Raw genomic sequence first — 14,131 nt, 5'->3', positions numbered from 1 at the left:
GGGTGCTATTGGTTAAAGTGCTCGGTTACCTCTTGTTCGCACTGACGGCACTTTCAACAGTGGACGTTACATTTCAGATGTGTTATGACCCGTGGCTCTACCCTTCAATCGATCCCTTCAAATCCCTACATTTAAGCAGGATAACGCACGACCGCATGTTGCAGGTCATGTACGGGCATTTCTGGACACAGAAAATGTTCGACTGCTGCCCTGGCCAGCACATTCTCCAGATCTCTCACCAATTGAAAACGTCTGGTCAATGGTGTCCGAGCAACTGGCTCGTCACAATACGCCAGTCACTACTCTTGATGGTATCGTGTTGAAGCTGCATGGGCAGCCATCCAAGCTCTGTTTGACTCAGTGCCCAGGCGTATCAAGGCCGTTATAACGGCCTGAGGTGGTTGTTCTGGGTACTGATTTCTCAGGATCTATGCACCCAAGTTGCGTGAAAATGTAGCCACATGTCAGTTGTAGTAGAATATATTTGTCCAATGAATACCCGTTTATCATCTGCATTTCTTCTCGGTGTATCAATTTTAATGGCCAGTAGTGTAATGGTAGTGCCAGTTTGGCCGCTGCGAACAATTCAGGCGGCACGCTCAGCGCGCGCCCCGATTGGAGGAGTCCAGCTCCAACGCGTGAAGTGTCAACTATCAAGTAATTTTAATCGGACCATAATGGTGCAGTGTACGAGTTAACAGGTGCAGGTCCGCAACACGGACTGCCACATCTGGACTGCGCGGCCGTGGCAGCACGTGCTCCAGAGTCGCGTCGCAAATTGGCCCCGCGTGTCCGCACAATGGGGGCGGCGCGCGCTCGCAGCCTGGCGCTATCTGGCGAGCTGCAGGGAGCAGGGCGCAGGGCAGGGCGGGGGTGGAGTGTGGAGAGTCAGCGCCGCCACCCCCGCCTCCGCCGCCCCCGCAGATCCCCGGATATTGGCAGCCGACGATATTACCTGCCCTGCCCTGCGCGGAGCGGCATATTGGCGACGGCCTTCCTGCGTGGCGCCGGCGCCTGCTCGCGTGTTGGGGGCGCCTTTGTGCTTCCGCGTTGCGCCACGCCACGCCTGCCTAGTCTCTCGGTACGCTGGGTGCGGACGCATATTGCAGCTCCTGACAAAAAACGCGAGAAAACGGAAAGGGAAAGTGAGAGAAAGTGGAGACGTCACCTTCGAAGCCCACTGTGAAAGCTAAATCCCTCCAGATCTACACTTACGAGCCGAAGATTATCACCGCTGCCCACAGCGAGACTGAAGGCCACCAGGTGACGTTGCAGCCACGTGACGTGATCAGGAAAGTGTATAAGCTGAGCAGAGACAAATGTAACTGGCTGCGAATCGGGAAAATCACTGACATAGGCGACTTTGACAAAGAGCGCGTTGTTATGACTCGGCGCCTGAGAAAAAGACTCTTCGGAACAGCGAAGATTTACCGGTATTACTGTTGCATCTATGGAATGTGGTTGATTAATGGTGTAACCACGAGAAGGCGACAAGGTGCTGGGCGTCCACGCCATACCACAGAACGTGGAGGTGAAAGGCATACCTGCTCTGCAGAGCAGGACAGGTTCAAAAATGGTTCAAATGGCTCTGAGCACTATGGGACTCAACTGCTGTGGTCATCAGTCCCCTATAACTTAGAACTACTTAAACCTAACTAACCTAAGGACATCACACACATCCATGCCCGAGGCAGGATTCGAACCTGCGACCGTAGCAGTCGCGCGGTTCCGGACTGAGCGCCTAGAACCGCTAGACCACCGCGGCCGGCGCAAAACAGGTGGCGATTTGTCTCACAAGGGTATGTTGTAGAGACAATTACCCTGAGTAACTGGCTATCCGGTTTTTTAGCTACGGGCTTTGGTTTTTGAGAACATCGATTTTTGAAGTTCATTGCGCGCTTTGTATATGAGTAACATTACATATATTTCGACCAAGTCAGCGTAGCGCAGCGGTAAAAGTTCACAGCTACCGCGCCGGAGGTACAGTGTTCGAATCCTGCTCGTGAACTTTTTTTTTTTCAAAATCGACCGAATTTTTCAATTTTATTTCAAAGAATATCAACAAACAGCGAAATTATAAAGATATGTTCAGTTATTAATTTTTTCAAAAATTCATTCATTCATTGTGGTTCGCATCGTACTCTCCCAATTCATCTACTTCGTTGAAATCTATCAATTCATCATCAATAATGATCTGTCTTTCGATCAAGAGATCCTGTATTGCGACGTATCTCATCGCCAATTGCAACGGAATTGGCAGAGATTACGCTAGACGGTGTATTTGTTACGAGATTCAAACCGCGGAGTAGATTTTCAGCGTATTGAATGGCATTTGTGATTTCGCCTTTTGCTTCTTCGTTCAACTCCTCTACATGAGTATCTTCTTCTGGCTGCACTACTGTAGAAACACTTGGTTCTTCCATTTCACAGAATTTTTCTAACACACGGCACTAGAGACGCTTTGCGAGCAACTGACGCTGTAGTTAGATGCGAACGTAAAGGAATGCAACTCGCATCCTCATTGGCCTAGGAGTTGGGGGTTCCCGTTACGGCTAACGGTATTCACGGGAGAGGGGACGATAATAGGCGGAGATCGATTTCAGGTAATACAAGAAGCGACCGTTGTACGAACATTTGGAACTCCAACTGCGAACCACAAACGGAATGAAATTCTCATTCTGGATATCATGTCCGTTGCTTTCGTGATATGCGAGGCTCACTGAGAAAGTAAGGTCCGACTGCTTGGGATATATGGCTGTCTGCAGTGACCTAAGTGTGCGCGCAATAAGAAGCAATTGAAATTGCTCGACAGTGGGAAAGCACCTCCACGGATCAGATATCTCTGAGGTTCTTCCGAGATTATACGAAAGAAATTGTTCCTTTCTAGCAGTAGTGCAACGTAGCTCACTGGCGCAATGAATGTTAAATAGCGTCCGGCCGAAGTGGCCGAGCGGTTCTAGGCGCTTCAGTCTGGAACCGAGCGACCGCTACGATCGCAGGTTCGAATCCTGCCTCGGGCATGGATGTGTGTGATGTCCTCAGGTTAGTTAGGTTTAAGTAGTTCTAAGTTCTAGGGCACTGATGACCTCAGATGTTAAGTCCCATTGTGCTGAGAGCCATATGAACCATTTTGTTAACTAGCGCTTTATAAATAAAAGGAATAAATTTCCTGACTGTGTCTACGTTCACTGTGGATATTAAAAAAATGAATAAAGCCGTATCAATTGCATAATATATGTCTTTATTTATAACGCCGTTTCGGCTATTACCATGATCAGACCAAAAGTTGCAACTTGTAAAACAACCTTCAGTGTCATTACTAATAAAACCTATGACTTAAGGGGGCGCCATCTGTCCTTGGAATTCTTCCAGTGAATATCGGTCTGGTAACGGCCCTACCAGCGATTAGTTTAATGTGATCGTTGCTCTTCAAATCGTTCTGTAGGCATACACCTAGGTACTTGATGGATATGAATGCTTCAAGTGATTCTTCTGCAATCATGTGTACTACAATAATGGGCCCCTCTGCCTTTGTCCATGTTGAGGGAAGCTATTCCTAACCTGCAGGTCTTCCTGCGTTTCACTATAATTTTGTAATATTGCAACTGTTCTGCACATGTCAGCATCATTCATGAAAATCCCCATGGAACTCTACATTCACTAGGTCATTTATACGTATCCTTAATCCCTTCTGTTTCTAGCGTCTCTATTGTTTTCTTGTCCTCTTTTGTTCCTTTTAGTATTCGTTGCCTTCCCTTCGTTCTTGTGGCTTTTCCTTTCTTTCCTTTTTGTGTTATATGTTTCGGCCGTTTTATTCTCACCCTTTTGGCACTGTTTTATTACGAACAAGGGACCTTCTCTCTGTTTAAACCAACCAACCAACCAACCATAATATTAAAAGTAATAGTCTTTTAACATTCGCTTGGGATACACCCAAATTTGTCTTTACGTCTGAAGTTTTCTCTCTGTTAAAAATGACATGCTGTGTTTTGTTTGCTAGGAACTCTTCAATATAATTACAAAGGTGGTCTGATATTTTGTACTCTTATTCAGGGTGTTACAAAAAGGTACGGCCAAACTTTCAGGAAACATTCCTCAAATAAAATAAAGAAAAGATGTTATGTGGACATGTGTCCGGAAACGCTTAATTTCCATGTTAGAGCTCATTTTAGTTTCGTCAGTATGTACTGTACTTCCTCGATTCACCGCCAGTTGGCCCAATTGAAGGAAGGCAATGTTGACTTCGGTACTTGAGTTGACATGCGACTCATTGCTCTACAGTACTAGCATCAAGCACATCAGGTTAGTGTTCATCACGAACGTGGTTTTGCAGTCAGTTCAATGTTTACAAATGCGGAATTGGCAGATGCCCATTTGATGTATGGATTAGCACGGGGCAATAGCCGTGGCGCGGTACGTTTGTATCGAGACAGATATCTAGAGCGAAGGTGTCCCGACAGGAAGACGTTCGAAGCAATTGATCGGCATCTTAGGGAGCACGGAATATTCGAGCCTATGACTCGCGACTGGGGAAGACCTAGAACGACGAGGACACCTGCAATGGACGAGGCAATTCTTCGTGCAGTTGACGATAACCCTAATGTCAGGGTCAGAGAAGTTGCTGCTGTACAAGGTAACGTTGACCACGTCACTGTATGGAGAGTGCTACGGGAGAACCAGTTGTTTCCGTACCATGTACAGCGTGTGCAGGCACTATCAGCAACTGATTGGCCTCCAAGGGTACACTTCTGCGAATGGTTCATCCAACAATGTGTCAATCCTCATGTCAGTGTAAATGTTCTCTTTACGGATGAGGCTTCATTCCAACGTGATCAAATTGTAAATTTTATCAACATGTGTGGGCTGACGATAATCCGCACGCAATTGTGCAATCACGTCGTCAACACAGATTTTCTGTGAACATTTGGGCAGGCATTGTTGGTGATGTCTTGATTGGGCCCCATGTTCTCCCATCTACGCTCAATGGAGCACGTTATCATGATTTCATACGGGATACTCTACCTGTGCTGTTAGAACATGTGCCTTTACAAGTGCTACACAACATGTGGTTCATGCACGATGGAGCTCCTGCACATTTCAGTCGAAGTGTTCGTACGCTTCTCAACAATAGATTCGGTGACCGATGGATTGATAGAGGCGGACCAATTCCATGGCCTCCACGCTCTCCTGACCTCAACCCTCTTGACTTTCATATATGGGGGCATGTGAAAGCTCTTGTCTACGCAACCCCGGTACCAAATGTAGAGACTCTTCGTGCTCGTATTGTGGACGGCTGTGATACAATACGCCATTCTCCAGGGCTGCATCAGCGCATCAGGGATTCCATGCGACGGAGGGTGGATGCATGTATCCTCGCTAACGGAGGACATTTTGAACATTTCCTGTAACGAAGTGTTTGAAGTCACGCTGGTACGTTCTGTTGCTTTGTGTTTCCATTCCATGATTAATGTGATTTCAAGAGAAGTAATAAAATGAGCTCTAACATGGAAAGTAAGCGTTTCCGGACACATGTACACATAACATATTTTCTTTCTTTGTGTGTGGGGAATGTTTCCTGAAAGTTTGGCCGTACCTTTTTGTAACACCCTGTATTTTACTTAGTAGGCGACAATTCGGAACTTTATCCACCGCCTCCTGGAAGTCAAAGAACGCGGTACCAACCTGGCCGCCGCATCTGCTGCTTTCTGGTAGCGTGGACGAACGAAGTGAGCAATCCATCTGCTGTGTGACGTATTACACTTACTGATGATTATCCGTCAACAGCTGATTGCAAATACAATGGTACAGGATCCACACTTCCTGCAAAGCCCGAGTTACTCGAGGAAGGCACGAGCGAACTTGTAATGGCCGCCGGTAGGCAGTATGGTGGGTCTGTAGAGTAGCCAACGGGTGCACAGGCTGTCCTACACCAGCATTCTTACTGTCCACTCCGGCCTGCACAGTGCACAGTGGTGAGATGTGATGTGAGTGCTTCGGACGTACAGAGACCAGGCTGGCAGCGCGGGCCGTCCTCCATGGCTGGTCAGAGCCGACCTTAGCTCCCCTCTCAGAGCGGCGACTGTTGGACGCAGGCGCAGACGCCGCGACGCCCCTTGCGCCCTCCCACCCTTCCTTCCTTCCACCCAGCCGCTAAAACAAAAGGGCGGACCGGACGGCCTGCAACAGGCCGTCCCGACGCCTCGCTGATGCCGCCGCTCGCGGCTCACTACTGCGCCGGCGCAAAGGCTGCGCGTGCCTGCTCGCCGCACAGAGAGCTACACAGCACGCATGAAAACTGAGCAAGGGGACCAACATCAGGAGATTATTACTGATAAGGAAATAAACAAAATACACACTAAAATTAAAAAAAGACTGTGCACAACGAAGGAATTGTCCAATTGGGACGGAAATCGGTAGATGTAATCTGCATGTACAGACAAAGTAATGATTACGGTTCCAGAATGAGATTTTCACTCTGCAGCGGAGTGTGCGCTGATATGAAACTTCCTGGCACATTAAAGCTGTGTGCCGGACCGAGACTCGAACTCGGGACCTTTGCCTTTCGCGAGTAAGTGCTCTGCCATCTGAGCTAACCAAGCACGACTCACGCCCCATCCTTACAGCTTTACTTCTGCCAGTACCTCGTTTCCTACCTTCCAAACTTTACAGAAGCTCTCCTGCGAACCTTGCAGAACTAGCACTCCTGAAAGAAAGGATATTGTGGAGACATGGCTTAGCCACAGCCTTGGGGATGTTTCCAGAATGAGATTTTCACTCTGCAGCGGAGTGTGCGCTGATATGAAACTTCCTGGCACTTTAAAGCTGTGTGCCGGACCGAGACTCGAACTCGGGACCTTTGCCTTTCGCGGGCAAGTAATGATTACAGTTTCAGAAAAACTGGATGATTTATTCAACAGAATGAGCTTCACAAATTGAGAAGGTCAATAAGGAGTTGTTCCACTTCTGGTCAATATGCAAGCAGTTATTCGGCTTGGCATTGATTGATAGAGTTGTTGGATGTCTTCCTGAGCGATATCGTGCCAAATTCTGTTCATTAGGTGCGTTAGATCGTCAAAATCCCGAAATGGACTGAGGGCCCAGCCAATAATGCTCCAACAGTTCTCGGTTGGGTAAAATTACAGCGACTTTGCTGCCAGCGACAGGTTTTTTTTTTAATCTTTATTCAATCCTGTTGTGCTGCCAGAAGAGCCAACACCGTGTTACTTCTGGAGGCCGAAATGCACGCGTTTTAGCTCACGCAGGCTGGCGTGAGGAGGGAAGGACTATACTGACGTGAGGTCTGGAACATGACAAGGAATTAGAATTCAGAAAGCGGACGTAATTAGTTTGATACTTAACTTTAATCCATTAATGATGAACGTCGCTCTTGACGGTACATGATTCACAATAGTATCTGTTCAGAAGACATAGTAACTGAATAGGGCGCCTTGCTAGCATAGCTGAAGGATATGCTAAACTGTCGTCTCTGCAAATGAGAGCGTATGTAGACAGTGAACCATCGCTAGCAAAGTCGGCTGTACAACTGCGGGCGAGTGCTAGGGAGTGTCTCTAGACTAGACCTGCCTTGTGGCGGCGCTCGGTCTGCAATCACTGATAGTGGCGACACGTGGGTCCGACGTATACTAACGGTTCGCGGCCGATTTAAAGGCTACTACCTAGCAAGTGTGGTGTCTCGCGGTGACACCACAAATCCAATAATATCATACATAATAACCCACCACCTTATACATTAGTGGGTCTTAATATCTACAATACAATTCAATGATGTTAGCAGCATTTTTAATTCTAGTTTTAGTCTACTTACATGCTACAGGAAATGATGGGTTAGTTGCTTAATGGGTAAGATCTAGTCTCTACTCTAATCTAACTATTCTAAAAGCTACTTCCTGCAGCGTTACAGACGTGCCAGTTGTTGTATAAACCTACTGTGCGGCCGTGCCCACCGAGCTAATCCCAGTGGGCATGCCCCTGGCACCGGGCTGGCGCTTAGAAAATCGCTGCAGGTTCTGTTTGGAGATGTCCTTTCTACTTCCTACTGAGAATTATCTATCTACTGGTCGCTATCGGTGTGCAATTGTCAAGTTCGGGTGTTGGCGCACCTTCCCCCTGTTCCAGAACGTGGCGGATTCCTACCGTCACGGCGATTGGCCAGTCCACGCCCCGGCGGAATGGGGTAGGTCGCATTGAGTCATGTCGTGATAATAGTTCATGTGTTTTCCCTACAATATTCTCGCAGGACTTTTGCCGATACCTCGCTGGCAAGGCGGTTTATGATGTCAAATGTGGTCGGGTTTCTGATTAAGTGATAGGTGTCATTGTTTGGTAGCTGGTTTCTTAGGTCGCTGGCTACGTCATCGAAGATAAGGGCACTCGTAGATCACGTGATCCGGAGTATCCTGTTCGGCTCTGCAGTCACACGAGGGGGTAGCCCTTTTCCCGAACCGGCTAAGATATGCCGGTTACGGTCCATGACCTGTGAGGAAGTGCAGCAGTCCCTTACTTGGATGGAAATGCGAGAGTTGGAGACGTTCTTTGATGTTTGGGAGCAGTTGGTAAGTCCTTCGGCCTGTTGCCTCTCTGTCCCAGAGTTCTTGCCATAGCTCTTCTCCTCTCCTTTTATTTGCAAACGTATCCCCCACCCGCACCCCCAAAATGCTTTTAATTTATTTCTATATCTCTCCTTTCTACCCAATACCAGGCCGCCTGTTCAGGGTTTGCCAAAGCTCGGGACTGTTTGCAATGAAGGGCAACGAAACAGGGCGTAGAATATCGACGACATACCGCTGTGCTGTAAGATTGCCGCGGGTTACAACCACACGGCCCTGCTATTAAATGAAATGACAGCCGAGACCATCACTCTTGGTTGTCGGGCGATACGCCGGGCGACAGTCAGTTTATATCCAACTGCTGTCCGTGGCATCTCCAGAGACGTATTCTCTTGACTTCAGAGCTCAGTTCAAAGCAAGACTCATCACTGAAGATAATTCTACTCCAGTCAGTATGAGTCCAGGCGGAAGACGTGTCTGGAGACCCCCAGATAGAGGTGGCATACCACCCAGACTGTCAACCGCCAGCGCGGCTGCTACGGTCGCAGGTTCGAATCCTGCCTCGGGCATGGATGTGTGTGATGTTCTTAGGTTAGTTAGGTTTAAGTAGTTCTAAGTTCTAGGGGACTGATGACCACAGATGTTAAGTCCCATAGTGCTCAGAGCCATTTTTTTGTCAACCGCCATACAGCCCGATAACTAGGAGTGATGGTCCGGGTTGCCATTACATGTCATAGCAGGACTCCTTTGGTTGTCATCCGCGACACCCTTACAGCGTAGTGGTCTGTCGACGATATTCTACGCCCTGTTTTGTTGCCCTTCTCGGCAAGCCATCCTGGGCTTACCTTTCAGCAAAGTAAGTCTCTCCCGCACACAGCGAATGTTTTTACAGCTTGGGTTCATGCTTGCCAAACCATACCTTGGCCAGCGAAGTCACCTGACCTCTCTACACGTGAGAACAGTTGAGGAGTTATGGGCAGGGCACTCCAAACATCGCGGGATTTTGACGATATAGCGTTCTAGTTGGACTGAGTTTGGCATGATGTCCCTCATGAGGACATCCAACAACTCTGTCGATCAGGCCCATGCCTAGAAACCGCTTGCATGAGGGTGAGAGGTGGACCGACGCGTTATTGACTTGCTCAATTTGTGAAGCTTTTTCTCTTGAATAAACCGTTCAACTTCTCTGAAATTTAGATTTACATCACATCTTTCGATTTCCGTCCTATTCGGATAATTATTTCGACGCGCGTCTTTTTTTTTGTCTTAGACTTTGGGTACTGATCATATCAACATTAGTCCAGAAATGGTTCAAAATGGCTCTGAGCACTATGGGACTTGACATCTGTGGTCATCAGTCCCCTAGAACTTAGAACTACTTAAACCTAACTAACCTAAGGACATCACACACATCCATGCCCGAGGCAGGATTCGAACTTGCGACCGTAGCAGTCGCGCGGTTCCGGACTGAGCGCCTAGAACCGCGAGACCACCGCGGCCGGCCTCCAGAAATGGTCACTGAGTGTGTGACATTGCAATTACTATTACAAAGTATGTTCAAAGTGGTCGCTGTGAGATGCAATCCAAGCATTCTCAAGTCGCTTACCTCATTCCTTCGACAGTTGCGAGCACTGGCCGAATAGGGCCACAGACTAAACGGACACACCGTTCAAAAAAATGTTCAAATGTGTGTGAAATCCTATGGGACTTAACTGCTAAGGTCATGAGTCCCTAAGCTTACACACTACTTAACCTAAATTATCTGAAGGACAAACACACACACCCATGCCCGAGGGAGGAGTCGAACCTCCGCCGGGATCAGCCGCACAGTCCGTGACTGCAGCGCCCTAGACTGCTCGGCTAAACCCGCGCGGAACACCTTTCAAAAAAGTCTGCTTGTCAGCAACGTTCACCAGGACTGCTCTTGGTAACGTGCTGTTTCAAAGTTGGTGTGCGGCTCCCATGGTCTACATTTCTCTGCAAAAACGCATGCTTGCACATTTGAAAAGAAATCAATGCAAACGTTTGTTGAACTGGGTGGTGCTGTTTATAAGAAAAGTGACTCGGTAAATCTGTGGGGTATCTCGATCGTTTCCACGGCCTGGACCTTAGACGAAAACCATTACGACTTGCTGCTGGAATCAGTAATGGACCATTGTGCTTCGACTGTAAAAGAATGTTGAAAATTACATATATGGAGCGAATAAGTAAGGAGGCAGTACTCAATGTAAATGGGGAGAAAAGGAATTTGTGATATAACTTAAGTGAAATAAGAGATCCGTTGATAGGGCACATACTGATCCATCAACGACTCGTCAGTTTCGTAATGGAAGCAAGTGTGGGCTGTAAAAATTTTAGGAGAGCAAAGCCTGAACAGTTTCGTAATGGAAGCAAGTATGGGCTGTACAAATTTTAGGAGAGCAAAGCCTGAATAGAGATAGAATATCCACCTGAACAATGAATGTAAGTTGTAGAGGTTATCGAGAGGTGAAGAGTTTCGCACGGGGTTGGAGCGGGCAGTGCATGGATTCGCGTGGGAAGTGCATCCACCTTGGAATGAAGGCCACAACAAGAACAAACAACATTGCGCTTCGACGTATCTGAAATCACAATATCAGCAAGAATGTCACTCATCAGTGCCTTCTACAATGGCGAATATGAATAAGTTAAATAACAAATTAATATGTGCAGTGTAATGTAATGTAATGTTGTAACAGCTGTTTGCAGAATCACTGTTAATATCCGGATGTATGTTGGTATGAAGATTTTTCTTTCATTTTCCTCTCAGCAATCACCTCCTGAAGTTTAGCTCTTCACTTAACATTCACTTCACTTTTTTGCAGTGGCCTTATGCGGTATTCCGTGTTCAGAAGCAGTTACCTTGTAGGCCTAGATCATTTCCTTTGCTAATACGAGGCACATCCAGAAAGTCAGGAATGTTTTGCCATCTGTAGATGAATTTATTAGAAAACTGCTAATATAAAGCAACGGAAATATTTTTAAAGCAGTATATTCACGCTTTAACTTCACGTATATTTCTACATCTGTCGTAACGAAGGCTATTCGGAAAATAACCTCTGTTTGGCTGTGAATAAAATGGTAGAATTCCCTAGGCAAACGTGTTTGAAAAATCTTACAGCTACACCCTTGTATTACTCCTGTACATAATCACGATTCACAATTAAGGATTTATCATATTTCTCAAAAAGTTGATAAATTCCATCTGCATTAATTTCCGTCACCCCACAATACTGCACCCAACAATTACAGAGCTCGTCATGCCCTAAGTATTTACTCAAGATTTCAAGCAAAAGGCACACAAAGATCTGCGAAAAGTTCTCAGACAGTTCAGATAAGGTGAAATTCTCTCGAATTTTTTTCTGTATTCTGTACCAATACGGTGCTGACTATGGACGGAGGGCTACTTCTGTCGTCATCACGAACATTTTTCCTTCAACTCTTTAACAAGCGATATCATCTAGGCTCAACACTTTGTCTCACGACATTCGTTCCGTATATTGTATGTAAACACCATTGAAATTTTTGGCCATTAATAATCGTATTACAGAACCCATTTCTCATTTAGATGGATTTTAAACTGCAATGTTACTGTAGAATAACGAATAGCAATGAGACTTTCTCGTTACCGCATCTCTAAGCACACCGAGGAGTAAGAAAAGCATCCATTTAATCAAGCCATTTAGTTTTGCTGTTTAAAGATCGGGAAGAACGACTAGTTACTTTAGTCTTCCTCTTGTTCTTATTTTCCAGAAACTTCTTCATCCTGTCACTATGGGTCTGTCGTCGGTCTCGTATCGATACGTTTTTGAGTTTCAGATATCTTTCGTATTAGAGAGCTCAGTAGAATAGAACGTTGGTCTCACATCGTCCAAGTTGTTACCAGTGGACCAACAGCGACTTTCTTAAGATCTCTATGGGATTTTATTACATTTATTTGCGCTAGTTATTTGTGGTATGAATAAATGCAATTCAATTTCACTGTAGTTCTTACCCATCAATTACCTTATGAACTGTGAGTCACGGAATTTTCTAGCGACATCTATTACGGACAAAATTAAAAGAATTATTTTTAAAATGTTAACGGCTATAGCAGGGGTTGCCAAAACATTTCATTTTCATATTATTAAGGAGAATAAAAGAAACATCGTATGGTATTGTTAGCTGGGAGGCAATGAGAAGTTTTTCAGGTGCGTGATTGCAAAGGACTTCACCTCCTCGCACTTTGGCATTAACACTACGAAAAAAGTGATTGTTGGTTTTCTAAAGTGTTTTTGTATAGTGCAGATGGCTCTGATGAGTGTATCTAAATGTGTTGTTAGCGACGAAATATACACACTCAGCCTACTACTCTCGAACAACAGTTCCAAACAAAGACGTTTTTCGATGCTGCAAGACCTTTTGCAAAATTTCAATCACTCCTCCGGATACGAAAATATTTTGATGGCGCCGATCTACAAAGAGAGAAATGACCATCATACTAGGTCTACAACTTTGCTTCCGCCGTTTTTTCTGGAAGTTCGGGGCTTTATTGTGAAAAACTTCCAAAAAAATTATGATTCATAGTATTTCCCAACGCTGGCTACTACATACTCCCATCTTTCGGATGGCATATGAATCTCGTGGCGGAAGAACTGGGCCTCATTTGTGGGGATCCATGAATCGATTCAATTTTGCACTTGTTCATATGATCGGAAGTGCTGGTCAGCCACATTGTATGTCACTGATCGAAAAAGGTGGTAGTCAGAGAGAGAAACTTACGGATAATACGGCGGGAGGGATAGGACTTCTCATTTCAACGTTTCCGTGTATATTTTGACAGGTTATGCGACGTGTGGTCGAGCATTGACCTGCTGCAAAATTACGTTTACGAGGGTATCGTTGTATTGTGGCCTTCTGTGTTTCAGTGGTGGGCTCGAACGCATCAATTGCTTTCGATAATGATGTCCTGTGACTGTCTTCGCCTGTTTCAGTAGCCAAGAAAACGTTCTGTCTTCCACCACCATGCCCGTCTTCGACGTCAAAATCATCGTTCTTAAGGCGTTGAAAAAATTCTCTGCACGTTCTTCCACTAATATTTCCCTCACCATTTGTCTTACCCAGCATTTTAAGTCACAGCCGCAGATTTCTTCATGTTAAAGTAGAAAATTAAAACTTCCCGCAAATGGCGAGAAATGGGTACGTAAGTTGACGTACTTAATCGAGAACAACCTTATGATGCAATCACAAATCGACTAATATTTTTATGGCATTATGTTTACAGATGCCTAAGCTTATTGTATTACACCTATGACCAACCACCTGAACCCCAATTGCCGTTACTGCCGTCTATTGCAAAACGGCGGAAGCAAAGTTGTAGACCTAATAATAAAATAAATCAGAGCTCGCACGGAAAGATTTAAGTGTTCGTTTTTCCCGCTCGCTGTTCGAGACTGGAACGGTAGAGAAACAACTTCAAAGTTGTTCGATGAACCCTCCGTCAGGCACATAACTGAACTGCGTAGTGGTAAAGTAGATGCAGAGGTGTAAATGAGATCAGCAGTAAC

At 45.9% G+C, this 14,131-nt stretch overlaps 1 long non-coding RNA gene across 2 annotated transcripts in view; it reads left to right on the top strand.

The window, feature by feature from the left end:
* LOC126458455 (uncharacterized) overlaps positions 1–14,131 on the top strand; it is a 130,105-nt gene that overhangs the window by 94,346 nt on the left and 21,628 nt on the right. The window lies entirely within an intron of this gene.

This window comes from Schistocerca serialis, chromosome 2 (genome assembly GCF_023864345.2).
Source record: "Schistocerca serialis cubense isolate TAMUIC-IGC-003099 chromosome 2, iqSchSeri2.2, whole genome shotgun sequence".
NCBI classification, from domain to species: domain Eukaryota; kingdom Metazoa; phylum Arthropoda; class Insecta; order Orthoptera; family Acrididae; genus Schistocerca; species Schistocerca serialis.
The sequence above is the reverse complement of the archived record's forward strand: the minus strand, read 5'-3'. Positions and strand labels throughout refer to the sequence as shown.